The 24,696-nt window shown below is 33.3% G+C and overlaps 1 protein-coding gene and 1 long non-coding RNA gene across 3 annotated transcripts in view; one reads left to right on the top strand and one right to left on the bottom strand.

The window, feature by feature from the left end:
- The window catches only part of LOC127867884 (insulinoma-associated protein 1a-like), a 499,447-nt gene that overhangs the window by 415,638 nt on the left and 59,113 nt on the right, over positions 1-24,696 (bottom strand). The gene's annotated exons all lie outside the window — the stretch shown is intronic.
- Positions 11,292-17,545, top strand: LOC127867894 (uncharacterized). Its single transcript, XR_008043785.1, has 3 exons — positions 11,292-11,421; positions 14,686-14,788; positions 15,196-17,545. It is a non-coding gene; the product is annotated as an uncharacterized LOC127867894 (long non-coding RNA).

The following is a 24,696-nucleotide window of genomic DNA, read 5'->3' as shown; positions in this document are numbered from 1 at the left end:
ATACCAGAGAGGAACCTATCGGAAGCCTGTGGAATGAGGAAAGATCAGCAGCTTACATGGATCGCAACTATTACGGACATGATAGACGAAGGACCAAGAATACTACTACGATTGCCGAAAATGAGGGAAGCCATTATCGCACATTCTGAGCCTCTGTTTCGGTTTTCTGTTGTGAAAACTGAACTGGAATTGTTGATCCTGTACATGATCAGAATCTCGCACTGCAGAATTGACAGCGTGAGTGCGGAACCTGACTGTATGATGCAAGCGATACTTACACGTTTTGCTTCGACTGCAAGAAGCGTCATTCCTCAAATGAATCTGCCTGATATGTTCAATATTGCTAGCAAACTACTATGTAAATTTATTGAGGTATCGTTTTAAATATACTACTGTACGTGTATCATTTATTCAGATAAAATTATGAACTAGTGATACATGTAACATAAGCTTCCTCTATTGAGTCATGAAACAATGATTCGTATTGTTCTTTATTCCAAAAAACAAAATAATTGCGAATGACATTTTCAATGGAAACATTATATTTGGGTAATAATTATATTTGCACATGTCGATATGAACTCGTTGAAGTGTAAGTATGAACATAATGAAGTTGCTATGTGACGTTATTAAATCTTGATTGCAGCTAGAACTGTAAGAATACGTTGACACATGTTGCCGGTTATAAATGAGTAGGTGACTGTGCATATATATAAACCGTAATTCAAATCAACATAACGATTATTTAAGCTTTATCGCCTAATTCTCGGGAAAGTATGTAACAATTTCGCAGAATGCGTTGCAATAAAATTGTAACACTTAATGCAAATCCGCGATAATACATCGCCAACCCTTGAAAAAAAGTATAATTGCAGAGTTAAAAAGTCTTCGAAATACATTAATTCCAATAATATTTATTTCGAAAGAGGTGGGACAAACACAAGTTGACGATACCTGATGGTTTTGTGTTAACCCAGTGACAATCCTTTTATTTGAATGCTGTTAACCATAACTTTGAATTGTTAAGTCGCCTACTTCAGCTTCCTGTTGCATTTCTTGCCGCATTATTCCCTATTAAGAACCTAAACTGATGTATTATCTCGTCTGATCAAATAATAATCGGTGATGATCGTGTTCTTTATTATTACCCGTTGAAATTTTTATAATCCTTTGATGTCAATGTTGATGTTTCATTGCCTAGAACTTTGATTTATGTGCTCGACACAAGATTGGCCGTTGCAGGCACACTGTGACATGTGTAGGACATATAACACGCTGTGCCATATAAAATAGAATATACGCTGAGATTTTAGGATACAAGTTAGATCTATAATTTAACGTAACATTTCATAACTGTTATTCAACATATTGTATGACTATTATTCTACAGTAAGTTTATAAAAGATAAATACTGTTAATATAAAGAAAAATGCATCAGTTAGTATAACTGTTGAACATTTATAATTGATTCTTGTACAAATTTCCATGTCGGACAATAAAGATATGACTTTTAAAATGTATTCATTTTGGTTTAAGTTAAACCCATTTATTAATCAGTCGGTTGGTCGCGCCGTACTTGATACTTACAACATAGTAAACGTTTGAATGCATTTCTTGTCTTTTTATTACATTAATTTCATCTTTATTTAATTGTACTTACATTATTTTTTTCAACATTATGGTAATGCTGTAATGAAAATAAATAAGTGATATATAACAAAACATATTCATCACTATAAATGATGCAAATATCTTTTTATACATTAACATTTATCAATAATTTAAACATTGAATACTTGATTAAACCTCTGCAAAACATAAACTGCTTTACATGTATTTTTATATCTAAATGAAGTATTCGAATGTGATATGTTTTCTTATATTCTATAATTAATTCTACATATGTGTTTAACATTGAACACATTAGGATTTAACATTTTTTGTATTTGCATCATGTGAAATGAATGTCTCGATCACTGTTATAACATACACAATGAAATGTGTTGAAGATAGAACCACTAAATTACTACTAAGTTGACCTCGGTAACCTGAAGATACAGATAACCGTTCAATATAAATATTTGATATAAAGTATACATGCATTCAATATGTAAAAATCCTAGGAACACATCACTGTTTTATGAACATCTTTGTATTATGTCTCGTGTATGTTGTTAAATGCATCGATCAATGTTATATCATCATCTTACAAATTGTTATTAAAATATATTAGTAGTTGGGCAGCCGTTTCGTATGCGGACGTTTTCTTGTGTTAGTGTAACGATCCAAAATATAATTAAGTAATATAACAATTTTAGACTCAAAACGGTTGATCGTTTGAATCGGTTAGTAAAGTTAAGTTAAATAATAAAGTAGTAAATAATATGCAATTATACCATGCGTCTTTGGGTTATGCTTTTGTTACGGAATTCGGTATGTTTGATTAAAATAGTCCGATGATTCTATTCCTATTGCCGTGATTTGCTCACCCAGATACTCTGCCTTGGTATAATAGTTTGATGACTCAGCTGTCTTTTGATTTGTAGATTTATAAATAGATAACGTGCGGCGGCTAGATTATGTAATTCTACGGTCATAGATCTTTTATTCAAACTTGTTTGTATGGTTACACTAAAGCATATAAGTTTCACAATTATAATGACTGTAAAATGTAAAATGATTTAGAGAAAAAAAGACATTTGCATACTAATGTATGTTGAATAAATACAACTGTTTTTTGTAAAATATGTAAACATTGTTGTCTGCTGTCAGTGAATTAGAGATTCGAATTAGCAGCGTTCTGAAAAACTGGGCGTCATTGATGTGCGTAATGTGTATTCCCAGATAAGCCTGTGTATTACGCTAAGGAAAATCAGGGTCGACTCTTTCCAATTTTATGTAAATTGTTGTTAAACAAAGTCTCTTTTTAGCGAAAATCGAGTTGAGGCGAAAAATGACGTTCCAGATAAACCTGTGTGACTGCTCATTCTTATCTGGGATGACTCACTACGCACAAGCATTAATCTCTTCTTCCCCAGCCCGAGGCTCCAAAAATCATGTGATGTGTCACGGTGATGTCCGTGTTACTCACGAGCCGCACGGAAAATACGCTGCAGGAAATCTCACAGGAGAGGTATGACGACGGGCCCGAGCCCAGCCCGGAAAGTGTCACAACAATCAGAGCCTCGTTATATGAAAATATATTAGCCTTGCTCAGGGAAAACTGGGCTAAATTCATGTGCGTAGACTGTCCATCCAGATTAACATGTACAGTCATTACATGCTTATCAGGGACGACACATTCCTCTTCTATGGATTTTTTTTCGTTTAAAAGAAGTCCCTTCTAAACAAATATCAAGTTTAGGCGAAAAGTGTCGTCCACGAATAGATTATGAAAACTGCGCAGGCTAATCCGGTACGACACTTTAGGCGCTTTAATTAAACCTCGTTTTTCCAGAGCGAGGTTCATATTTAGTTTAGTCAGAAATAATTTAAAACATTTAGCTTATATAGAGTATATCAAGTCCGTTTTTCGGAAAAAACAAACAGTACAAGGTGTATTTGAAAAGAGCCTTTAAATGCTCCTCTGTGAAGATCGAACCCAAGACCTCCCACAGACTGTCTTTTTGTCCAGGCCCCGATTCTTAAGCATAACAAATGAGTCTGTTTTTAGAAACACTGGCTCGTGTCGCTTTGTTAAGTGATGCGCATTACTCTTAACAGTTGGTGTTGTTGTACAGAGAGTATTTACGTTTTCCATTTCACACAGTTTATTTTAATGGTTTGCATTTTAGATTTGAAATTAAAATTTGGTTCACTTTATTGTGATATTTAAAGACAGCTTAAGCTATCCCTTTTAAACAGAAGTGAGAGAAGTCCGAGGAACCTTTTTTTATGTCATGTTAAACGTAGTATCTGCACACTCAAGTCGATAGGTTTGTTCTCAACATTATTAAGGTACTGAGCATAAACAGAGGTGACGTCATAAGGGTCGATTTTTGTGGCAACAGCAAGAGCCGGGACTCAGAAGACATACAGTTCGTCTACAACTTGAACGGTGAGTTGTAATGTTTCCGTCTTAAGGAAAGATTAAGCACGATGCTAGTCAATATTTATAACCTCCGAATCCGATCGTTTATTTTCGAAGATGGGCTTAAAAGTGAAAATAAAAATATTTACAACTTGTGGTTTATATTAGGGGCAAACAAAACAGTGTCATGTCAATATTAACACAACGTTTGATTGTTAAGTTTCATAATGAAAAAGGGATGACCAATTGTTTGAAGTCAACATTTATAGCCTTGTAACATATATTTATTAAAAAATGTTTATCGAGACCTTCGGCTAATTCCGCAAACATTTTAAACCAATGGCACTGCTTGTTTCAAGCTTGCGGGTTCTTTGAACGTGAGAAAACCTCGTATCCTTGCCATAACGCGCAATCTCCAAAATGGCGACTGCACTGACTGCGAAGCGAGGTACGATATACTGAGGACGTGGCTGAAACAGACGCTGTAAGTCGTTGACATGGTATTAGGAGGGGAATTGTGTGACAATGCATTTTTGAGGGATTGTTGTGACAAGTTATTGGCAAGCACAGATGTGCCGCGGTCAATGTATGGGGAGGGAGTGGCGTGGACAAAAAAGGGTGATGGGAGTTGCGTGTAAAGGTATATGGGACGGCGACTGGCATTACTGTATATGCATACATCAATATGCATATGTTTGCCGGTGTTAACGACGAAGACATTCATTAACACTCTAAGGAGCGGGGAAAGTAACGGCAACATGCATACATGTTATACAAATTATTGAATTATACAACCTAATACAAAATATATGTATACACGAACTACTCGATACAACTTAAGAAAATGAAAGGACGGCTTGTGTAAATTGTATACACAATTTAACAAGAAAAACACAGCTCCAATACTTTACAAAAGAAATTGTTTCATATAATTGATATAAGATCTATATAAAATAAGTTTATATGTCAAACAATATGTTGAACACGTTTGTAGCAAAACAGGACGTCAGATGACGTGTTTTAGCAGGAAGCGGTGTGTTCCATGGCAACTGAGCTGTCGTACTTCTTGTCGCGACTTATGTCTCAAACAGAAGTAGAGTATATTTTAATCGTTTTCGGGACTTAACACATAGTTCTAGTAGGACTCTCATTGATGTGCATCTATCGGCAAGCTAAAGGGACTTTTATGCAACTCGGGTTTTGTTTGCTACTAGAATACGATTTGTATATTGCTATGTTGCATATTTGTTTCTATCCCAACACCATAAGTATCCTTAAGTATTTAATTTTAAACATAACTCGAGCATACAAGTGCGTTTTGATCCAACATGTCATTTATTAGTCTGTCCACATTTTAAGTTATAAATTTATTGTTTTTTTCCGATTGATGTACATAACCGTTTTTGTGCATTGCAGCTGTGATTATACTGTTTGTAATAGCTCTATAAACGGATTTGTACCCTCGCATACAACTTTTATTTGTAGAAAAGTGTAGCCCGACAGTTTTGAGAATGTGTTGATGATATATCGGTTAATTTAGCGAGGCTTAGACACCTTGAACCATGAAACTTGATTACCGTTTCATCATTTTCTAGTAGAACGAGTATCATGATGTTTGAATTTTTCAGTTAAGATATCAAATATAATGCGCAACACATCCAAGCAAGGTAGCTGCGTTCAACCCTTACCTTATCTAACACATCGCTTAAACGTAAAAGTTATAATTAAAAGTGACTTTCTTCTACAGGTTTTGAAATTTTAGATACATTTCAATTAATAAAAGGTTTAAAAAAAAAACAATGTAGCGTTTTATTTTACAGATAATGAGACAATTATCACCAACCGAAAATCTAACGCTTCTCTAAGTAACTCGAGGGATTTGTAAATCCAGCGTTCGTAAACAAACAAATTAAGGCAAAACAAATTAGGTTTAAATCCTTTCCATGGGTAATTAAATAGTTTACTTATATAACCATTTATGTCACTAAACCACCATGTTTAATGTAAAAATCCTTAAAAAATGAAACCACTATGATCGTAAAGCTAAATGCCGGAATAATGTGTACAGATGGAATAGTTGTAAATTTATGATGTACTTGTGATGCAGTTATTTGACCCGTTTGTTTTTGTATATGAATATTCATTATTTCTTAAAACATATAATAAATAATGCGTTTGGTGAATTTAAATTGTCCGAGAATGAGTTTAAAAAGTAGCCTGTGAAATCATTAAAGGAATGTGAACACGCTACAACAGCTTTCAAAATCCTCGTCGTGGGTAGAACCGATACCTGATATCGAAGCTATGACCATTTGATTGCTATGAATACATCTTTTGCACATCTCCAACGCGAGTGTATACTATCCCCTAATCGATAGCTGATTTAACAGTTCGCGAATGACCGGAAGCAATAACTGAAGTATTTGATTATGTTTTTCGAATTATTATTCTTATCAACGGATGACTTTAAAGTAGTATGTTTATGTTTTCTTACCACCATCGCTTCTTTATATATTAATTGCTGACTAATTATGTACATGATGAGTACATATATTTATAACAACGTCTTTTAAATGGCTTTAATCTTAACAGAGCCGGAATAGAGACCAAATACGCATTGCCTCAATGCTGTAGTTATCATCCGTTGATTTAATCATTTTTACAGCGTGTAGTATAGTTTATAATATACTAAATGATCTATCATTAATCTAATTCGTTTTGTATCTGCATTGATAGCAGTTATGTTATGTTCCTGTTTTGTCCTGTAATGTAAAATAATAAAGGCTGCTGTTACAGTAATTGAATCGAAAATATCACAATTGTTTGGAGCTATGCGACTTTTCAAGAGCGGTGTATAGTGATTTTTATTGTTTTCAATATTATTTTAAGATCCACAATGCTATTACGCCGACATCAAAATTCGGCTTAAACCCGACACCCCTTTCCCTCCTTTTTAAGAACAATTATTAAACACATAATACTAAAGAAGTGCATGTACACACAAAACACTAAGGTACTATAATTAAACTCAATAATATTATTAGGTTGCCCTACATATTAGCAATATCCTCTAAGTAAGTTATTTTAATGCAGTATTTATCATACTTTAAGTACTTGAATTGCGCACGTAATATAAGATATTCGTTGGTTTCGGTAGATTATAGGTTTCGCATTTGATCCTTGAAATGCATATGTTCACGAGGGATGCAGCCGGGAGTGAAAATATTCATGTTCTAGTATAGCTCGTAAAAATATCGATATTCTAACAAACACAAACACATTTGTGTATTAAATTCTTTTTACTCGTATGACAAATTTTTAGATCTAAACCAATTCCGAGTTTATCTTGAATATTGACGTCATCAGGTAAAAAAGACATCGTTCCACAATTAAACAGTGACAAATATCGATACGTTTTACTGTTATTTAATACTGTTTGAAAAACATTGCATACATGTTTTTAGATCACATATATTAACCAATTCGCCACTTAAAAGCATAAAATAAAAAAAAACGTTAATTGATTAGTAAATTATTTTATTTCGCACTCGTGATTTAATCCCTACGCATTTAAACTTCCGGCCGTGGTTTATTCGACAACAAACTATAACGTACACGAATTGTTTCGATTCTTACAAGGTTTTTACTAAAGATTTATACAATGTATATTTATTTTTCTTGTGTACTATTTTATGTGAAGTTCCGCCCATAAAAATAACTTTCGACTGTTCTGTCGACCAGATCTCCGCCCTCAATAATAGCCAATACCGGATTGTTACGCTGATGGAAAATGTATCGGTATGTTTTTTTAGTTACAGCGCTTGCTGTCAGTGTATAAGCTCCTGCCATAATTATTGCAGAATAAACCATAGACGATTTTCTTCTTTGTTTATATGAAATTTGGCACGTGCCGTGTTAGAATTATATATTTGTTTTGTATTGAACATTTCAGAAGACAGTATTTGAAGTGAATAAACAAACACATTCAGTAAACTCACTCTCCAAATATTGTATTTTAAGTAACGCATGTGATTGTGTTTACCCTTTTTGATTATACAGAGATGGCTGAAGGTGGTAATGCACGCGTGAAATTAAGGCAAAGCAGTTTATCCAGTCGTGACACCTCAGTTAGTAGAGTCAATCTTGAACGATTTAAATTTTATATAATTAACATCGTGTTTATACATGCCCGCTTTCAATCAAATGCTTGTTCTTGTAATTCTACATAGGATCATTGAAACATGTAGTGATCCATATTATGTATAGGCATTTAATGAAAATTTAGCTACAATCATGATAATTCTTGCAGACCGTTCTATTTCAGTTCTCGTCAACAAATAGGAAACTTTTGCCAGAAAATATCAATACAAAAAGATGTACTATACTGTTTGTACTTCGTAGATGACTCAAAAAATAACCAGAACGGCAGCACGTCACTTACATATTTCGTTTTGATCGTTCTTTGTTTGCTGTGTTGGCGTCAAAAGTTCGTATGGTCAATTGTTTAGCGCCAAAACGACAACACTTCATTAAATGCGTTAAGATGTTTTTCGTAAATTCGTTGTAGTGCATTGGTTTTCTGGTGTGTTTGAAAACGAAAAAACAATACCTAAGCGCAGCTATACGTCAATACAAAATTAATTCATTTGTTTTCCACTTGTGTTGGCGATGTATTTGTTTCATTTTGTTAAATGTATTATTTGAAATTGTGTGTGTGAATAATGGCCGTTCAAATTTAATTTCAGAGTAAGTGGGCAAATGCTTCCGATGAGACATGTAGACTTATGGACTGGATGGGATATGGGCCACACAAAGATAGGCAAAGATAGATGGTTACAGGATAAGGGATAAGCTGTTGAATAGATTTAATGGTCATCTGTTCACTCAGATTACTACGGGAAGGGTCTGACAAATTGTATCGAGAACGATACAGACATTTTGCATGTCATACATGGTGCCGTTTGTTTAGAAGATGGTTTAAGTTATGACAAAATGTCTCAAGCATTGACCGTATTAACATTGAACTTCCCTCTTTGTTATCCTAGTCATTGCAGGCTTCTATTAGGGACACGTGGTCAGTTGAGACAGCCAATAATACGCGATTCCCTTGTTGATGATGGATATCGGGGAACTCTCCTGAGCAGTGATTTGTTTTATTAGATATTTTCAGGATATGATGAAAGGGTATCATGGCAATCAACGTGCCAGACCGTCATTATCATATTCATATATTAGTTTTGGTGATATAGACATAGTATATTCCCTGGGTTGTCCAACTATACTGAATCGATGGGTTACAAGACCTCGACATTGGCCTCCACCGGATGTAGTTCAGAAAGTTGTATCCCTAGAAGCGTGCGATACTCCTGTTGCATTTAACGGTAGTGAGTATAAGCACGTGGAATGGCGTCTGTGTTTAAACACTGGTGAAATCGAACGTATGTGCAACCTGAAAGATGCACAAATTAAGGCATATGTTATTTTAAAATGATCGTAAAAGATGTACTTAAACCTAGGAAAAAATAACATCGTACAACATGAAAACATTGTTTTATGGATTGCAGAGAAACAACAACATGTATTGTGTCATGAAGATACGTTATTTAATTGCTTGCGTTACTTTTCGATTTTTCTAAAAACGGCTATAGACACTATGCATATACAATTTACCATATTACATGATACTAGAAATGAACCTTTTGGCAGCCTGTGGAATAACAGAAAATCAGAAGCGTACATCAAAATACATTATTTCAATTATGATAGATGAAGGTCCCAGGATACTTCTACGATTACTGAAAATGAGGAGAGCCATTATCGCCCACCCTGGGCTTCTGGTTTGGTATTCCAGGTTGAACACTGAACTTGGGATGTTGAACCTTTTGTGCACAAACAGACTTCTCCAAGGCGTAGTGGAAGGTGTGAATGCGGACAGTTTGCTCAAAGTATAAGATATACGTATTGCATCTATATACTAATTAATGACGTGCCTTCAATTAACTTTGATGGGACTAGTGTTGATATGATTAATAGTTTCGCCGGTCTACTAATGTAAATGACTGAACTATTGTTTTAAATGTTCTACTGTACATGCATTTGTAATTCAGATACCACTCTGACTTGGCGAAGACATTAACCACCAATGTTAAGACAATACGTCAATAACGTGTATTGTTTAATTTTGTGAACATAAAATTACAAATAGTATCGTGCATCCATGAAAAAGGAAATATGTCGGGTTTTAAGTCTGCTTTGATGACATGTGCATCTTCTGCCGATGTTCTCATTAACTTCTGATCACTGATATATAAGTAATCCGCTTATTCTTTGCGCAGTTTTCAGTCACGGCACATTAGCTTATTTCAATCACAGGTACCCATGTTAACACCTCGGTGGAGAGGAGCAAGCTTGGGATAAATGTTTTGCTCAGAAGAATTCAGTTTTTGCGATATCAGCGTTTGATTCTTCTTATTCCTCACGAAATATGGCAATGTTCAATATAAAGTGAAACGATAATTATTCTTATTTGTGTTATAGCGCAATTATAATTATTGTTGATGTACATTTAACAATGAATTAATTATTATCAACAAAGGTCAATTGTTACTATATACATATGTTAAATTATGGATAGTGTTGAAAATAAATGTTCATATATGTTTGTACAGTATTTTATAAATGTTTTTTTATGTTTTTCAAAATATAACACAACCATTACATGTGTTCAAGATAAGACCTCCTTGGCACGATTCTTTGGCCTAGATTACTTTGAACTAATGTACCACCCACTAGTTACGATATTTTACTCGTAACTATCTATTTACTTATTTTACATTAAATAGACTCAACGGCTACACAATAAACGAGATGTTTCATTCAAGATGTGCATGTTTGCTTTAAAAATGTTTACATTATTGAAGTTATGTACCGGAAATGGTTTAATGTGCATCGATCGTTGTCTTATCCCCAATGTGTTATATATAAGAAACGTTGTTAGGGAGCCGTTCCATACGAATTGTCCTGTGCTATGTTTACGTAACTCAATATAATTTAGCCATCAAATAGTTGTGGACAGATGAAGTTAGTTTAATTAAAAATCGGAAAAGTGTTTGCAACGCTCTCTTATGGTTGTTTTTGTTGTAAACAATTAGTATATGTTGCTCGGCAAGAGTATAATCCTTCGTTCATAAATTTAATGACCTGGCAAAATGCTTATTTAGTGTTATCTTCGTTGTGATGTCGTTGTGATGTCGATCAATATCTGTTTCGCCAGATAATGTGTTCTTTATGTAGTATCAAAGTCCTCAATACACTCCATTTTATCAGCTCAGATCGCACGGAAAAGGTGAACATATTTGACGATGTGGTGATATTTAAGTGTTAACAACAAGGTATGTGTGTTTTAATTATATTTAAGTAATTAAGATGAAAAGGCATGTTATACAATGATTATCAGAAGACAAGCTTAATTTTTACTAATTGATGAATTTATTTTGTTCTTTAACTCTTAATGCCTGTTACCGTTTCTTTAGTCCGATGCCAATGTCGGAAGAGATACATATAATATCCCACGTTCATTGCTTGTAAATTATTGCGTTATTATTCGTTGACTTAATATTACACATGTCTACAACACTTTATGATTGACACTTTTCCCAATAGTAGTATTGAATTAACACAATTTGTTTAAAACAGTATACACCCTTAAACCGATGCAGTATTTATTTCCGTGTATATTGGACTGAAGATAACTATAGTATGTATCGTTATCAATTGATGCACATATACTATTAAAACCATTTTTATCAAAACATTATAGGATTAGAGTATAATATTGGTAAGTTAAAATCGTTTACTTAATAAAACATGAACAACGATTCATGTCACTGGGCTAAATTTGGATTTTAACGAAATATAAAGGTAAATTGAATGTAAATTAGATAACGTGGGTATGGGTAATTTAATTGTTAGTAATAACGAATGATGGTCGAATTTTATCAGAACACTGCAACTAATTGTGAAACTGTTCGGATAATAAACATGATCAGATACCTTACTTAACCAAGAGTCACGAAACAGTGCTGATATTGATTGCGAATTCTAATGTGGGCTCCTAAAGCTAGTAGTGTAAAAAACGTTATCATAAGGCCAGAAACTTGTTTCATGCCTGTCTTGCATGTGTTGAAAAGCGATAAAATACCGCCTAGATATTTCAAAACGACGCACAATATCAAGTAAAAAAATAACAAATCTTGCTATCAGTTCGGTTTAATATAGGACCGAAATAAACGTATTAGGTTTTTGGACACCAATACATCAGTATATACATAATTTAATACTAGGGTCGTATTAGCTCAATGATATCTTACCATACAATATGGCATTTATATACTGAACTATGTATATGAGCATTTTTATGTCAACGACGTTACAGATTTGAACTTCTTTTGAAAATGAACAAAGGAAATGTCAACAGTGTTTAAGCAAGAAATTATAATGAATATTTCGAATAACGCGTTTTTGGAAGAGTCGTACATGTGTGTTAATATTTGTTATCCGTTGATTAATAGTGAGTTTGTGTTCTTGGGTTTAGTTTGGCTGAGTAATCTGGTATATTAAGCCTCCCGTTTTTTGTTATTTACGCATGGACTTAAGAGCATTTTCTGGCTAAATAATTCGTAGGTGGTTCAATAAGTTGGCCGACTGTTTAATGTGTGCACATCGTACATATTATATCCTTTTTTCATGGGTTTCTTGAACAATAATCTCAAATGTTCTCAGGAATAAAGATGTGCTATACATAACGTCTAAACAGTTTTTCTTTCAAGAAATGGATATGTGATGAATGGACTTGTTAAAGATTTAAAGTATGGCCTTTATCAATATTGAAGCTGGGGATCACTTAAAGCTAATAAATTTATGTTCTGTTCATTATATACGGGATATTTATTCTTATTCACTACCGTGCTTTTAGCGGTACACAAATGCCAGAAGGATTTATCTGACGTTCTGTGTCTTAATCGTTTGTGAACAACCATTAGAGCAATATCTGTCTTTTTCACTGTGTAGGAAGTACCGGTTTGTCTGTGTGTATTCGTCACTTTGCAGTTAAAAGTGATACATGTGTGATTAATTTTCCGGTAAGAAGTTATAGTTGTGTAGATTTCACTTTATAGAAAGTCACCCTTTCGCTTATAATTGTCTCTAGTAAGAAGAGTCTAGCAAGAAAAAGCTAGAAAAAATATGCATATAATGTAATATAATCTTAGTATAATCTGACGATGAGTGCACTCTTTTTTATTTTTGAAGTCCTGTCAATTATAGGTATTTGAAAGTTGTAAATACAATTATCCCATGTATGCTATATACATTTTGATGTATACTACTCAAAATTTGCTAAGGATCACTTTTTATTTTCACATTATCTTCAATTTAATTAAATTTAATATAAATTGTTATTTTGCAGGGTTTGATATAAGAATGTGTGTTTTTGATTTGATTTTTATGTATTGATTTATCATTGATACGTGACGCTGGCTGAATCTAGCTAGGGGTGAACTTCAAATTACAATACTATTAAAAGTCTTTGCAAATTTTGAGTAGCATATAAACTTAAGTACACAAACATTTATGTGTTCAGAAATTCCATGTGCAAAGAGGAAATTATTATATGGTTAAATGAACAGTTTGCACCTAAACTGAGATATTAATGGTGAATTGAAATTGCGCATACTAGTATACATAATCCGGATATGCACTGGCATATACTGATTTTAAACTTCGTGCTATGTTTAAGGTTTATCGGTTAAATCATGCATGCGACATTCTTCTTGTTTCATTTTCTCCAATTACGTTGAGCTGGCTAAAATATTAAACTTCAGATGTGAATGATCAAGAAGACACCTAAGTATACTGCAACTTTTTTTACAATCTCCTTTTTATGGTTTGCCATATATCATATTAATATCGTTAGCATATGGTAGTTTATGTAAGCCGATAGCATACAAAAGAAGTGTTTGAATTGTGTGTCTTTTTTAATAAATGACGCTTTACTACGATACAAAATGTCTTTGCGTTTAGAAATATGAAACAAACGTTATCGCTGACAGTATGAAAATTAAGCCTTTTTATCGGAATGATTTAGGAGAATGCATACTTCAAACTGCTGTGTAAACAAACAGATACAAATGAAAGCCTAGATTTTGCATGCACTGTATCAGCTATGTTAATGGCAAATATGAATGCACTATACACCATACATGTGATTTATTTGTGTTCTTCACAAGTGTCGTAGTTGTGTCCATTTAGATTTTTTTTACACCAAATACACTTAACAAAATTACAATAACGTATGGCTCCTGACAAGAGTGTTGTCCTGAATATTGAATGTACTGAAAGGTCTTCACTTATTTTCAATATCATATGTGCATGATTTTATAACATCCCACCTAAACGAACTTGCTTTAAATTTTCTTAAAAAGACGGCATTGTTTACTCTGAAACACGTACAAATACAGGCATTTAATACGGATATACTTGCTGCAGACATGCACATCACCATTTGTATGCTCAAATGAAAGCGTTGATGTATTGCAGTAGCTTTGTGTTTTGTATGGTAAATTTCATATAAAAGTATTTTTTTTTTTATTTTATAGTTCGTGACATATGGAGATGGCAGAAGATGGTAGTGAATATAATGAGTCAGTTTCCCCAAAAGACCCCCGGCAAAGTACATCATCCTGTCACTACTACACACCAGTAAGTAGTTTCCATAATGACGACATCGCCCCAATATAATTAAGCATCATAACCATAATATAATCATCATTAAGTACCATAATATAATAGCATTAAAATGTTTGGAAATGATAATGACTTACTTAACATTTTGCGTTACAAAACTATATTTTGTCCGACGTTTTCTTTAAACTAGATACCAAAGGAATTGAATTACATAAGTGTTGTCCATTTGAAGTAATTATGAACCGTCGTTTAAATTATCAACTTTTAAAAAACAAACATTACATCGCAGTTTATTAAGTTTTCGTGTGAAATAATACTTCACTTTCTATAAACCGGCAATTTATTTTGCCATCAATGTTCATTAAAAAAATGTATTGCATAAGTTTAACCAATTGTTTGCATTGTTAAAATGTACATTACAGGGTCACTTGGCGAATATTTCTGAGGAGACATTAAGAGTTATGGACCTGTTGGGGAATGGACCACATGTCCGACAGGCCCGGAGAGACGCTTACAGGGAGGAGGATAGTCTACGCACTAGACGTGATCGTTTTAAGGGCTTCACGAACATCACAACGGGTAGCAAGGGCGAGGGTCTTACCTGCTGTTTTAAGAGTGATTCAGATGTAATGCGTGTAATAGATAACGTAATGTGCGTAGAAGATGGTGTTAATTGTAACAACATTTCGAGAGAGATTACCTTTATGATATTAAATTTTCGTTATTATTATCATGGTCACTGTAAGCTGCGTTTAGGGAGACGCGATCAGTTTATTCATCCATTTGTGAGAAGAGCCTTATGGAATGATGAATATCTGAGCAAAGAGTAGTTTCCCCATGTATGTCCTCCAGGTATAATCAGGTTAGGTGAACAACGCCATCCTCGTGAAGGACCGTCAATGCCGTCTACACTGACGCAGGAGTCGTTCATCAAGGCACAGTATTCTCCCTTCGTTGTGTTTGTCCCCGTATCTTGCAAAAATGGGCTTTAAGAGTCCGGCATTGGCCTCCACCGGATGTAGTTCAGAAAGTAGTGTCATTGGGGGCATATGTTACTCCAGTTGGCTTCAAAGGTAGCGAGCATAGGCACTTAGAATGAATGGAGGATTTGTTTTAACACTGGTGAAACTGAGCTAGAAGGCAACCTTAATGATGTTCAAATTAAATATAGATTATTTTCAAAATGATTGTCAAAGATGTACTTAATCCACAGAAAAAGGAAATTACATCGTACACTCTGAAAAACATTGTACTATGGCTGGCTGAGAACAATCATCAGACTGTGTTTGATAAAAGAAGTTTATTTTACTGTTTGCATAAAGCAATGATTAGTCTAAAAGCGGCTATAGACACATTACAACTGAAATATTATATGATACCCGAGAGAAACCTGATGGCAGGATGTGAAATCAGTGACGAGCAGCGGCAGACATGGATAGCGACTATCGCGGAGATGATAGATGAAGGCCCAAGGGTACTACTAAGACTTCCGAAGATACGGCGAGCGATCATTGCACACCCAGAGCCTCTTCAGTGGTTTAACAAGATGAGGACTATGCATGAGATGGTGACGCTGATATCTTTAATCAGAATAGCGCAATGCGAAGCTGCTGGCGTCGCTATTACATCTGATAGCTTTTTCCAGATGACTGCACAATCTGAAGTCATAATACTAAGTGAAATATTCCAGAGGATGATCATGAAAGGAAGTCGTGTTAACGGCCAATGCAATTTGCGATTAAGAGTTTTAATGTAAACATTCTGTGCTATTTATATGCTTAGCATATACAATTTATTTTATGTAAAAAGGAAATGGATCGTTTCTGAAGAAAAATGTACTAAGATTTATTTTTATGTGTTTATATGAAATAATCATGAGCAATCAAATGACTCATATATACAAATACTATACGTTGTCTATTATGAAACGTTAAGTCCATCCCAATACTAAAAGGGGCCGTCCAACAGATGGTACATTGACAAAATTATAAAAAGTTGTTTCAGATTCGCAAATTTTCGTTTTAGTTATGATATTTTTGAGGTAATAGTAATACTGACCATATACCATGCTCTTAAATATCTATTATATGCATCTTTTGATGATCTGAAAACCTGAAAATTATAAAGCGTCGTGCGAATAATTTGGTAAGTTCTGTTGTTGTCGTTTTATTTTGGGATACTACGAGGACTGCTTATATAAGTAACAAATACATCCGCTCTAAGCATGAGCACTGGATGGTCGATTGGTCTAGGCGGGAGACTTTTTACTCCAGGATTCCAGGGGTCAGTGGTTCGAGACCTGTTGAGGGTTGCCTTTTTTTTCCTTTTTTAAAATTGTATTCTTGTTATTTTTACTGGAGATTTTTAGTTCAATTGTTTAGATTTATCAATATAAATCATTTAATGACAAGCTTCAATACATGCCAAAATCTGTTGGACGGCCTCTTTGAATGACGTCTTTGAATGAAATTTTAATTACAATTGTATTAAACTAGGGGTTAAATTGAAATTTCAGCGTTGGTTGATCGTGTTTCTTTTATACTTGATTTTTATAAGAATGAATATCCTGATAATGCCCCTGGAGTTTCATTTTCTCTATGTTGAGATATATATTTGTTTAAAAAATATTATTATTGAACTGGATTGTAATAACGAATTCTATTTTGGCATTTGTCAAGTTGCGACTATTTGGCTGTTATTGTCTTTTGCATATGATTTAAAATGTCTTTGAAACTGTAAACTAATGAAAATAAATTATCATTGCAAGTTTGATTAACATGTATAAGTTATTAAGAAATATCTCTGAAATGTCACTGAAATATCTCAGTTGGAGCAGTGGTCTAATGGTAGGACACTGGCTTAGAGATCGAGAGGTTCGAATCCCGCCCTGACCACTGGATTTTTCCTGAGCAAGAAATTAATCCCACATTTGTCAGGTGTATAAATGGGTACCTGTGAGGAAAATAAGCCAATGTGCCCTGGTTGCATACTGCGCCGAATGTTAACGGACGACTTATGACCCAGTGATCGGGAGTAAATGTAAAGCGCCTCTGAACGCACATACTGTATGAAAAGGGCGCTTTATAAATGTAGAAAAAATATATTAAAACCTATGCACTGGTGCCCATGGTATGTCAAGCATGCATATTGTTTTTGAAACATTTAAGAAATGACAATACATGCAAAGGCACTTGCATTCATGAAATCATTACGGCAGATATCGCACTTTCTTTTGGGGTAAATTTCACTATGGATTCGTAAACAAAACTATTGCAGTTTCCAAAAAAATCTTAATATCATCAACGCGATTTCGTGAAAACACTTGTTCATATTTCAGTGTAAATTATTCAGTAGTAATGTTTTATATTTTAAGTCTAAAAATGTGTATTGACATTCCAAGTGAGAATATTTAAGAATAATATTGATAGTGAGACCGATGGGAAAGCCTTATCAAAACAAATTATTTTGATATTCTGTAATATAAACGCACCCGTTGAATATTTATGATTTGCAATTATATGCAAACGAATATTGTTTTGCTATTATGGTGATTGTGTATTGAAGAATCACATGTGACCATGAAAGAAATGGTGTACATGTTTTATAACACATTTTGTTTTTCGCGCTCAAGGGGGCAGAATCAACGCGGTTTTCAGGGGTTTACACACGGGCTGGACAGAATGTAATCAGAGTTAAGAACTTTATGTTTGCAAATATCTCAAGTTATTGAAATACATTTGCAAAAATCTATAGTGCATTAAAGACCGTTTTTCTTGCAGTCTGTGCCGATATCTTAAGGCATAGGAAAAAATCCAAAAATACGTCTGAAATCGGAGACAAAATTTCACGTTGTGTGAAACAAAAGTGTACAATGAATGCACTAAAAATGGAAAATTTGAACAAGAACACATGTTTATTAAATAAAGTTATTCTGATGTATTTCACATTGCCTTAAGCATCATACAAATCTGTGTTTATGCACTAGTTGAAATTCATAAGAACACTTGTTTTAAAAAGTTATTTGAAACAAAGCACCACTTATTGTCGTGTTGAAATCCATTAAACTTTAAAGGTTGAACCCAAAAAGTCACCTCATCCTGCACACTGCTTGAACTATTTAATACAGCTCTGTTTTGTAAATATAAAACCCCAATGGTTTGCATTGACCGTTTCAAGGCGGTGACCCCAGTTTTATTCTTATATGTGTTTATGTTGTTTTGTATTGTGCTGTTTTGTGCTGTTTTGTACTATTTGGGCAATCGGTCACTTGCTTTAAATAAAGGACCAACTAATTGTATATGATAAGAATTCAATACTGCTCCAGCGGCTGGAGTTTCACTTCTTTATATATTAAAAAATAGTTTTTATCTCGCATAATGTTCGACAACAACTTGAATCATGTACATACATGTAAACACCGAATTTCAAAAATTATGCAGGGCTTTTTGTTATAGTATAAAAAGTAAGTAAATCTTCGTTTACCTGAAAAAGCTGCAATAGTATTCGCTGCATCTTAATTATCATGAACGATGACAGCGTTATTTGTTAAATACTTAGCATTTTCATTTTCTCCATGTATTATGCATTTTTATAGAACATTCTATTAAGTTGCATATTTTCATAATCATATTTCGTTACTGAACTTGGTTGCTTAATATATTTTATCTCAAATTCAGATTATTTAACAACAGACATTTAAAACAGTAACAGGACTATAATAACTATACAAAATATGTAGCCCATCGGTCGTGAATGTGAAATTGATTACAATTACGTAAGATGAAACATACGTGGTATAAACAAGCCATATCCTTTGAGCACATACACATGCACATCGATGTATCGTTACTTATAATAATATCAACACATTTTACCATATATTTAATGAACAAAGGCACTTACTAACATAACATGCACGATTCGTGTTCCCGAGATTTCAATCGGAATGAAAATACCGACCTGACGGACAGGCCTACTTCATCTGTAAAATCACTAACAAATAAATATATGATTAAAATCCATCAAAGATATTCACAGAAATAGGCCCCTACAACTCAATCCGTTGACATACTAAGAGACCTACTTTATAATGGAATATCATCCGTATGGCTTTGGAGTTCTTCCGCGGTTATCTAACGTAACTAACTTGGAAGCCTTTTGACGCGCATTTATAACAGGGATGCTAGACAAGTTGTTTATTTGTTGACAGTTTCATAATTTTTAAAAGGAATAACGATAATAGCCGAAAAACTGGTTTAATTGAACTGATTTTCGCATCATTTGTGTTTACCTTAATGATAATCCACAGTTGACACTCTCATCTCGGGTTTATTAGTTACAGAGAACTATCAACATGTAAACACAACAGCATGATGAAAGGTCGATTTTGACATTTATGTACTTAATACGCTTATTTTTGAAAGGGGTATTCGTATAGCAACACAACATTGGAAAAATCTTTATTATTGCAATATTCGATCATTTGAAAATGCCATATTTCAATTGACGGATACACGAGAGGAAGATAAAACTCTGAAACGAAGCATTTACATAACATACATGTGTTCAGTTTGGTTATCCACAATTTTATTCATCTAAATATTTACAACTTCTTAAGATAACAGCCACGCCAATAACCTCATTGATGAAATAAAAATAGTAATTTGAACATGCATTGGGATGTTAATATATTTCTAACAACGGCATTAACAAATTGTGCGTTTGTGGATGATTATACTGGAGAATTCGAATGCTTCCTATAGACGTCATAACAAAAACACAACATATATATGTGTTTATCAATATCAGTCAACTGTTTAAATTATATTTACAACCATACTTGTGACTTCTGACTGGGCCGACAGTTATATGAATATTAAAATATATAATGGTATTAATACGTTCATGTTTTGGGTACAGAACCTCAAAAAAAGTCTTTGTTCAGCCAGTCGTGTTTCCAAGAGTCACACCACATTTAATAGCTATACTTATGTGATAAGATTTCATTGGTCATACAAGTTGTTGTTAGTTGTCTCTCTCATAAGACGGAAGTTAAAATCTATCTGCACGTATCCAATCGTCCCACTATAACTAGAATAATCATTTAGTAACAATTCTTCAGTCAACATTTCGACGGCGATTTGGTGTAAGTTGTATATTTTGTAACAAATCTTGTGTTATTATATCTGAATAATTTTAAGAAACCTGTCCTGATCAGCATTGTGTTTTCGTCGACTTTCCTGGTTTGTCCTTTATGAGTTTAAGCTACATGTATACATGTATCCCATGATCTCGTTTAATAATAACACGAGGTGTAGAAATGCCTCAGTAATATTAAGATTTTTAAACCAAGAGTTAAAAATGTAGATGGCCAATCTGTTTTGAATAGCAATACACGTTACATGATTGCGCGATTCCATAGATCGCTCTTAAACCTTGTATGTGCTGTATCCAATCATTTGACGGATTTTCTTCATATGTCAAGGATTGTTAAATTGTCAAATGTTTAGGAAGATACTTTTCGATGACTGGCGAGCGCATGCAACAACATTGAATAGGCAGTGTCAAATACAGATCGGCAAGAAAACATGTAAATGTATTTACTTGAATTTCTATAGTACTCTATGAAGTGACAAAAGGTGTATCATATTCCTTTTATTAAATGTTAAACCTAGGTGAAACAAGCTCTACCACAATTAATAACTAAATTCTTGTCTGCACCATATTGAGATGTACATTGTATACTATTTGCTTAAATGAGGTTAATAAAACGGTGACGTGTGGTTTGAAATCTTACCTATTAGTGTGGTCTTTACCTTTGATTTAAGGGAACTTGAATTCCCAGCGACTCGCTTTTTCCACGTGTTGACCATTTGTTTCAAATCAATTTTTAATTGCCTGATTATTGTACAGAGCGGACAATCTTAAGAATACGTAGTTTAGAACAAACAAATATTAATGTGGAAGCAAATGATGCAATAAAATAACTATGAAATAATGAATATTAGCAATTTATAATTAAATTAAAACATTACCATACAAACATGTGTATAAGTATCGGAACTGTAGTGACTATTTTTCTCCAAAATTAATAAGTACAATTATTGAAAAAAAACTGAAGAGTTCTTACACATTCCCATAATTGATTTAAATCGTAAGTCATCAGCGTTCAGTTATTGAGATAAGTTAGCTAAAGTGTTATAGCCTTCACTTATACAATTCACTCAGCTAAATCAAGTTATTTGCATATTGACAAATCTAAATCAATTGATATTGTTAAAATGAAATATAGATGATTTATTATCACGATACACTATTTTAAAAACATTTAAAACACTAATAATTATAAGCTTCATGTAGATAAATGTACAATATTGACCATCGGATGTCAAACAATATTAACAAACGTGACATTACGACATCTCACAGCGAGGGGTATATTTTTCAAGAGTATGGTCGTTTTTTACCGTTTTTAACTTTAAAAAAGACAAGACAAATATTTATTCAGATTTACACAGTGTACATCGTCTAAACACTAGATGTTTTCACATAAAATTATGTCATAGAGATAAACATATTATTACTTATTAATTTTGGATAAAAATGACATTGCAGTTCCGATGCTAATACAAGTGTTTGTAACAAGAGGTATTTAATGTTTAGACAACAAGTATTTGACAGTCCCTTTATGGTCAGTTAAAAACCTCTTGCAATAAACACGTGTGCGTTACCTTCAAATAAAGCTATACATGTACACGTGTAATGATAAACACACATATTAAATATCTATTCAAAACATGGCGTGCTTTAATCATTCACCAGCCGATTGGCGGCTAATTAAAAAAGATTGTTCATATTACCGTCACATTAATCGCATCTACACACGTCCATCTAATCTACATTTTAAGTTATCGAATCACAACGTCTCAGTCTTTTCTAGCAATTGTAAAGGTATATTTGATATCTCCAATATTAATTATGTTATCAATTTCAATATGTTTAACATATCATAGTCTATGTAATTTTCGAGTATTTTTTTTTTGCGGACTGACAGACGGGCGGATGGTTGAACGCATGAAGGCATTGACAGACTGGCATAGGAAAACACATGCGTATACTAGGTGTCATGACCGTATCTTAGGTAGTTAATAATTAATAACAACATTTGGTTTTGTAAGCACACGGTCCTTTAAATATAATGTGTCGTCCAAGAATCTAAAGAATTTTTTAGATATCGCAGAATCAAGTTTTATTTAATTTGCATGTACGTTTCTAATTATTTAAGGTTTTGCGGACAGACAGACGAACTGATGTCAAGTGGAAAAAATTGACGGACAGAAATCTGAGAAACCTTTATATGAATGTGTACACAAAGTTTTATGCCGAATCGAGGGCGCTTGTTTGAGTTTCTTTTCAATTTTAAATGGTGTGTTATTTTTATAAACTGCGACCTGACCTTAAATATCTTGTGAGGAAGAGATTCGTTCATAATCAGCACAAAACCCGTTTTACGAATGCAATGTTTCAACAAAGTATCTCTAGTACCGTGTGAGAAATCGCAGGAACAAATGTTGACGACTTATGGACAGACGGGCAGACAGACATGACATGCGGACGTTAAGCATATAGTCCCCTCAGGTAAAAAGGTAGGAGACTTATAATTATTAATTTCTGACGTAGAAAATAAGAGGATGTTAGCAAACAAATAAATATCTAAATAACAAATCAATATTGTGTTGATCTGAAACTTGATATATTAATTTTTTATTTTAATGAGAAGTGTACCAGGAATGATCCAGACTGGCATTATCAAACGTTTTTTATATTCAAAGGATCTAATAAATATCAAACAAAAGCTAAGGCTGAATATTTCTCTAATTTAATCATTGCTTAATTTGCAAGAATACCTAGCTGTGTCATGTTTGATGGAAACACAATTGTATGGCCTTTTCTTTGTGCCATGTTTTTTACTTTACATGTGTTTGATCTGCAGTAATATACAGAAATAGCAAGCTTTTTAAGGAGTAAACTAACGCATATAGTCAAATTATCAAATTTATTAACAAGATACAAATACAAGAAAACGAAATGAGCCACACATTCATCCTATAGCTGGTATGGCTTCTATTAACATAGGAAAACATCTCGTTGTGTTTTTGCAAATCTAATCAAGAATGCTTACGTAATTATTATTGAATAAGTATAGTTAACACGTACATTGGAATCGAATGAAATTAAATTTTCGCCAATTTTACATATAAATAAAGTTGTACATATAAACATAATAGTGTAAAGCAATACAATTAGACAAGAGTAAAAATAGAGTTGAAGTTGTACATATTAATATTGCTTCGGCCTGCTTAACTTACGTGATTGAATACTTTTCAGCACCATATTTATTTAATTAACTTTTTAACAAAGATTTTAGTTAATGCAAATTAATAAAATGCACAACTAAACACATGTCATTTTAGTAAAATAATTGAAAACTTTGTATCTATTTTAAAGCATAACAACATATATTTCTGTTAGCATTTACTGTTGTTAATTTTCCTAAAAATGAAGCAATTCACTAGGGTAAAAGATGGTTACGTGTCCCGCATACATTGATAGTAATTAATTGCAGTTTCTGATTCCCAATGAAATTATTTATAAATTAAGTTTTTAAATATTAAAAGCAATACAGTAAGATAAATACGGTATAATATTTAAAGATAGATATCAATTTGTGTGAATCAAAGGAATCGAATAGATCAAATATGTACTTTTCTAACATCTGTAAACCTTGTGCAGTCATGAATTTCGAAATTTCGTTACAAGTACAGTCTGATATAAAGCTGGCATATGCGTATTTAGTGGGCATTCCATCAATGCCAGTTACGCACAAAAGCGGTATGAAATATATATCTTATTTTGACGATAAA

This window comes from Dreissena polymorpha, chromosome 2 (assembly GCF_020536995.1).
Source record: "Dreissena polymorpha isolate Duluth1 chromosome 2, UMN_Dpol_1.0, whole genome shotgun sequence".
Classification (NCBI taxonomy): domain Eukaryota; kingdom Metazoa; phylum Mollusca; class Bivalvia; order Myida; family Dreissenidae; genus Dreissena; species Dreissena polymorpha.
This window is presented reverse-complemented; position numbering and strand designations above follow the sequence as displayed.